The sequence below is a fragment of the Haemaphysalis longicornis genome, unplaced genomic scaffold, assembly GCF_048455015.1.
Source record: "Haemaphysalis longicornis isolate Haplotype H1 unplaced genomic scaffold, Haemaphysalis longicornis Haplotype H1 scaffold_1, whole genome shotgun sequence".
Classification (NCBI taxonomy): Eukaryota; Metazoa; Arthropoda; class Arachnida; order Ixodida; family Ixodidae; genus Haemaphysalis; species Haemaphysalis longicornis.
The window spans coordinates 265,121,882-265,128,522 of record NW_027526203.1 but is presented as its reverse complement, the minus strand read 5'-3'; the positions used below and the strand labels follow the sequence as shown (position 1 = coordinate 265,128,522).

Below are 6,641 nucleotides of genomic sequence, written 5' to 3'. Positions count from 1 at the left end.
ACGACACGAAGGCGAACGAACGAGGGACCTACGCTATGACGTGTTTCTAGACGCTCGTTCCGAGCAAGTGTTGCCACGATACGGTGAAGGCTGCAGTTTTTTTAGGGCAATGTTGGCCAATCTCCCGGGACGGGGGGGGGGGGGGGGGGGGGGGGGGGGGGGGAATTGGAAGAAAAAAAAGCGTCGTTGGCGTGGTGCTCGCGATGCTCATTCGATGCTCGTGCGTCGGCACAGCCACAATTCCAGCCAAGATGTCATCGGGCAGTCAGACGACTAAACGGACCTGGGAGCTGACCCTGTACGAGCTCAAACGGACACTCCAGGAGCTGATGACGGCCAACACAGAGACCGCCGTATCACCGCTCTGCCTGCAGAGCGACTTGAGGTGCCCCATCTGCCTCGACACCCGCAAGAACACCATGACGGCCATGGAGTGATTGCACCGTTTCTGCCAGGAGTGCATCATCACCGCCTTGTGCCGCGGCAACAAGGAGTGCCCGGCGTGTTGCACGAAGCTGGCGTCGAGGCAGACGCTGCGGCGGGACCCGAACTTCGACTTGCTCATCGCCAAGATGTACCCGAGCCGGGACGAGTACGAGGCCCACCAGGAGCGGGTGATGGCCAATGCCAACCGGCAGCACTCACAAACCCTGGCACACAGCGTCGGGGAAGGCATGCGCAGGCAAGCCCTGAACCGAGGCCAGCGCGTGCGCAAGCGCGGGGGCGAGGAGAACAACGGGGGCAGCGGGCCGGCCACACCATCAGGAGAGGCCTTTAGCATCCCAATGCATTGCGAAAAGTGTGAAAAAAGTTGTCATTTTTCTTGAGCCCATAGACAGTGTTAAGTTCAGAATAAACCAGCTGAACATGGAAACAAGGACTAAGTGTTAACGAAACTTAATATGCACCAACCATAGTTGTAAGAAACTCTATGGCACCAACTAGCACAGCAACAAACTCTGCTGAAGATAGTGTTGCCCAGATTTTGACGGCTGCGGCGGCTAAACCAGGCAAAATGCCACGGACAATTTTTTACGCCGCTTTGACTGTGGCTTCCTCGCTACGTTGGGAACACAGCGCGGCAGCCGCTGGGGCGTCGTCGTCGTCTGCAACCTGTGCACTACAGCTGATTTCGCAGCGTTTCTTCTACTGCCATTTCCTTTGTGGTCTAATGTTGCTTCGAAAACAACACCCGATGGTTAATAATTGGCGTGGTCGGTGAGCGTAGTTGCCGTCATCTTGTGGCGATATCTCGTCGATTCGCGCAGTGGTTTTCCATCCTAATTGGTCTGCCGGTTAAAAAAGGTGCGCGTTGGAAGCTTCGGCAGCGTCGACCCCCTTTCTGCAGCGACTTGCTTCCATTGAGAATCTATTCTCAACGAACACAAGGCAAAGTGAGGCCGACACGTAGTGCTTCCGTTTTGCTCGACAAATAGCGCATGGGCGAATATACTTACCTGTGAAAAGTGATGCCCAATAGGCGCAACCGCGAGTGCGACCGGCAACCCGGCGCGCAACAGTAAGGCATCTTGCAAACCACTGTAGCCACTTATTCACGTGAAGTGAGATTAGACAGTTTTAGTTTCACAAGTGTACAGAGTTCACGTACGCAAACATGAAAAGCGTACGTAGTCCACGCGCATGTAGTTTGCAAATCGTACGCGACGCACGCCGCGCGTAGGGTGCCTGGATGACTAGCTCCATCTACGAACACGCACTGCAGTAGCCACTCGTGATCCCGCGAGCCTGTTTCTATAACGACGACAAACGCTACTTCGCCAGGCTTAAGAGCTGAAAAATCGTCCTTCTATCTAAAAAACGAAGACCGTTTTTCGATTGAAACTTTGGGTGAGAGTTAGAATGGGCAAATTGAAGGCGAAATCAACAGCTTAGAACATGACATCGTACCGAGGAATTAGCGACGAAGCTGTTTTCGCTGCGAAGCGGGATGGCAGGGCGCCGCCGTGTTGGTCAAATCAAACCGGAAACAGCAGAGGACAGTGGGAAAAAGTGCGGGGCTCAATGGGCTCTTCGACATGGCGGGTGTGGCTTCACAAACGTGACGTCAGGGCCTCTCCTAACCTATTCTTTCCTCCATGGGCCACACCGTCGGCCACCGCGGCCACCGCGGCCACGGCGTGCGTATTCATGCACGGCACTTCTTCGAGCGGAGGAGGACCCGCGGCCGGACAAGGAGGGGCGGCCAGCGCCCGAGCACGCCCGACGCCTTGTCGGCTGCCGTGGCCCCGACGTACAGCAGCACGGCGGAGCAGGGCCACGCCCCACAGGCTGGGGGGGGGGGGGGGGGGGGGGGGTACTACGGTACTTCGAAATGCATGTAATACTCATCGCCGAGGTTTGAGTTTTCGTACATGCGTTCTTTTCGGGCTGCGTTTGGAGCGTTTGCAGGAAATTAAAAAAAAAAAAGAAAAGCACACAACTCTCGTCCGTGCCTTGTTTAACCAACCTCTAGAATTGAATGCCAATACAAAAGCGAGGTTTAGCGGGCAACACAGCGCACTTAACTGGAACCCGCTGCGTTATTTCGTAACTGTAAAAACGGGGAGGAATGTTTTACCATAACCTGTAACTTGGCAACTTCATTTGCCACATTTATGGTTTTGTGATTGACTGTTCTTTAACTGTCTTCGTAAGCGACATTACGCAAGATTGCAAACACATCTCGTTAAATTTTAAAAGGAACAGAATAGTCAACAGCGCTGTCACAACCAAAATTCGGGCTCATTGTAAGAGGCACTTTGCAAAAATGTACTGCATGCGTAAGTTATTTAATTCGCCATTTCACTTCCGATGAAAGCCTTAAAGGAGCCATGAAGAGAAAATGCAAGTTGGTTTTATTCGAAAGATTTCGTGTTTTATAGTGCCCCCAGTGCTTGTCCGGATACAAACGGTGCTTTATTCACTGAGAAATTAAACAATTTAGGTTAAAATTTTGATTTTCCCGCTCAATCGTGCGTTTTCGTGGTCCCAAGTGACATCACTGGAACCGACCGCTCTGCAGCCTAGAGTACCTTCATTCACGCATCCGCCGTACAGGGTAGAGACACGTATACGCTGGCGCCGCCATTTTCGGTTGCTCGCTCGCCGCCGAAGCAAGTCATTGTGTCAAAACCGCGCTAAAATTATCGCCGCAACGCGGTTTACAGAAAAAGTTTGAATTATATTGTCTGTTTCGCGTTGCTAGGTCTCGTGGGAAACGAAAAGAATAACGCGTTGAGCCCGTTGGCCCAATTGCGGCGGCACGGGACCGTTCAAAGGTTGTCTCCACCCTGTACAGCGGTGTTGGTTTGTTCCCGCGTTTCTTTACGTTCCGTAACCTAGATGGCGCCACCATACCGTGGCAAGCGTTTGGTTTGTTTTTGCCCGCATTTAAACCTGGCTTGTTTTTGTTCTGGGAGAAAATATTCGTTCCCTGCAACAGTGCTCGCTCGACAAATGGGGTCACGTAAGACACCGTTGCTTGCGTCAATCGGCCAGTGTCGTCTGAGACAACCCCAAGCTCCGTAGTGCTGTACAGCTAAACCAAGCATGCTGTGCGCAGTACGAACAGCAGAACGCATCAGTACTTCTATGTTTACATGTGCTTTCGTAACTTCCACTGTTTGTCCCATCATTCTTATTGCTTTGTAAAGAATGTGCCCTAAATTTAAGCGCAAATCGCTCGTTCGTCTAGTTTGTAAGTTCTACCTAATTTGCGTCTGCTTCTGCCAGCCTCCGCCAATCGCAGAGCTTAGCTCATGTGACGACATAGGTTCTGTTGCGGGAAATGAGCTGGTGGGTCGCATGACCATTCCCGTTTTTCCTAATTATGTAGCTTATTTGAGCGAAGTTTACGTTAAAAGTGGTGTCAGTATGATTCTAACGAGACAATCTTTTGAATGAACCAAACTTGTGTTTTCTCTTCATGGCTTAAATAACTTCCTCGACACCGTTATTCATCCAACCTGCCTTCAAAGTCGCTAAAGTTTGACTTAACTAAGGCTGCGCGTAAAAGACCCGCTTGAACGTTTGCATTTATATCTCTCCGCTAGTTAAAATCCAAACATTCTATTCCGCCTTCGGAATGAAAAAAAAAAATATTGCAAGCTATTATAAACAATGTGGGGAAGTCAAGTGCTTTTACCGTTTCAGGGCATCCACAAATGCAATTATGCGTCAAGTTACCAATGAAAGCAACTGAAACTGCGGTCGTAAACTGAATTCTCAAGTTGGGGATTCCTGATTTGTCCCTATTTCTGATTTTATAAAATGTTGAACGACATAGTCGGGGAAAGATCGATCTTGCTACGAACCACGGCGCACGTGGTCATTGTCACTATTTCGGCTGCTCAGTGATTTCCGATGGATCGCCGGTTTTTCGGCGTAGTAATGAAAGCTTATTGCCGCTTCTACGCAATACATGGAACGTTGAGGAACTGAAGTACAGCGTACCGCTCTTGTCTGCGCCTTCCATGCGCACATACGGCGCGAAGAAGGAACGACGCGCACCCGAAGCGTGCATTCACCCGCTACTGCTCAGCGGAGCATCCACACTAGCAGCGCGACGCTGTCTCTACCTATAGACCGATCTAGCCGCGAATAGAACGAGGCATGTACCACAGTTTTACGAACAGAGAGGGGCATAAAGTGTCTAATGTTGTACAAAACACGAGAAACAGACAGAAGTTTTCGACAAACGTATACGCTAAGCGAGTTTTCCAGGATAAGTCGCGGTCAAAAAAAAAGCATTGAATGCGTATATGCCCGAGGAGAGCAAATACCGGGAAAGCAATGAGAGCCGAGAATAAACAAAGGTGGATTGAGAATAACTTTGCGCACTGGTTGACGGAAGCAGATCACGCGAGCTTTAGCAGAGTTGGCAGAAATAAGGTTTGCCGAGAACCAGTCCATCACTTCCAGAATATCTTGTAATGTGAATATCGGCTCTTGGTAATTATGCGCCACTGATACAATATTGGTGTCATCCGCGTATTAATATGATGAACCGCGTACATGATAACCTAAGTCGTAAATAATAAAGGGTTCAATATTGATCCCTGACGAACCCTGGGCAGTATAGTTGTGAAATCCCTTCGAAATTTTCCAACTGAGACATACTACCGTCTGTCACTTGGAGTATTCAAGAAAAGATGAAAATACACCTGTAAACCGTAACCTTGACAGTTTATTAAGCAAAATAGGGTGGAAAATTCTGTCAAAACCTTTACTAACACCCAATAACACATCACCCACCACTTTGTTTTTCTCAAAAGATTAATGCAGCAGGTGGAAGAACCCTCAAGGGGTGCTTGTGTCCACGGCCGTGAATAAAACTGTACTGGCGTGTAGAGAGTATGCTATGGGCATCTAAGAAGGTTGTCATCGTTTTTAACACATGTTTGTCTAATATTTGGCTGAAACATGGCAAGATAGGAATGGGTCATAAGTTCCCTGCTTGGTTGTGCGTCCCTCCCTTAAAACTGGTTTAATTAACGCGATTTTCAAACTAAGAGGGGTTTTGTTACTGTCTATTATAGCATTTAAAAGAGATAATAAAACATTATTTATCGCGCCATAATTTCCGCGAAGGTAATTTATTATGATTCCGTTCATTACCGGATATTAGTTTGATTTTAAGCTAAAAAGAATAGTTTTTAGATCGCATTCCGAGAAAAGGGGAAGATTTGCGGAATTCAGTATGTTTTCCGGCGTAGTGCATGTGCATGGAGCAGGAGCCGATTGACCAGGAAAAAAAAAACGGAAAAAAGTAACTAATAAATTGATTGGCGACGTTTTGTCCGTCCGTGCAGAAACGTGAAAAGAGATGCATGGTCTTTATTACGTATGCATGCGCCTCTAAGGTCATTTATTAGCGACCATGTATTCTTACTGTCCAAGCCCGCATTATAAAACTAGCGCCGCATGTGGTTGCGCTCGGCGGGACGAATCACAGCATTCACTTTATTCCTTTTCTTTTCTTTTGTTGCAGCTAACATTTCTAAAGTCATCCAACATTTGTTCAGGTTTCATTGTGTTATTCTAATCACCCGACAGCCCTGCGATGTAAAATTCCTAACTACCGATACAAAAGCCTCGTAATTATCGCACGGTGACGTGTTCAGAACAATCTAGGGCCAGTCATGCTTACCGACCCATCCATCAAAGATTGTCGAATCGACAAACTTCTCTCTTGTATTTCGCACTGGAAAGATTAGGTTATTTATTTGTTAAGTTAGCGCAGACAAAGTAATGAACCGGTAACATGGATGGAATAATAGCAGAATTTATTCTCAAACCGTCAGCCAGCACATTTATGTGGTCAATAGATGAAACAACCAAACGCCCGGCAAGCATTTCTTCGCGTGTTATATCTTGAAAAAACATCCTCTAGTCCAAAGTTTGACAGGACGTCAGAATATTCAGCTGCGCAGCGAACATTTGGGCGAGGAATCTCAATGTTGGCATCGCCCATCATAAGTACGTATTCTTCACAAAACGAAAATAAGAGAGCGGCAATGGGGTCGGAAACACGCCGTTTCTGGGGGCAGTCTACCTGCATCTTCCAGAAAAGATTGAACTCTTTTGAGGACGACGGGCTCCAGGAGTTTTTCTACACACGAAGTAAGTGATATGGGTTGGAG

General features: G+C 48.1%; 1 pseudogene; it reads left to right on the top strand.

Annotated features, from left to right (window-relative positions):
* The first annotated feature begins 251 nt into the window (after positions 1 to 251).
* On the top strand, positions 252 to 827 carry LOC144158810 (E3 ubiquitin-protein ligase RING2 pseudogene; annotated as a pseudogene).
* The last annotated feature ends 5,814 nt before the right edge of the window (positions 828 to 6,641 follow it).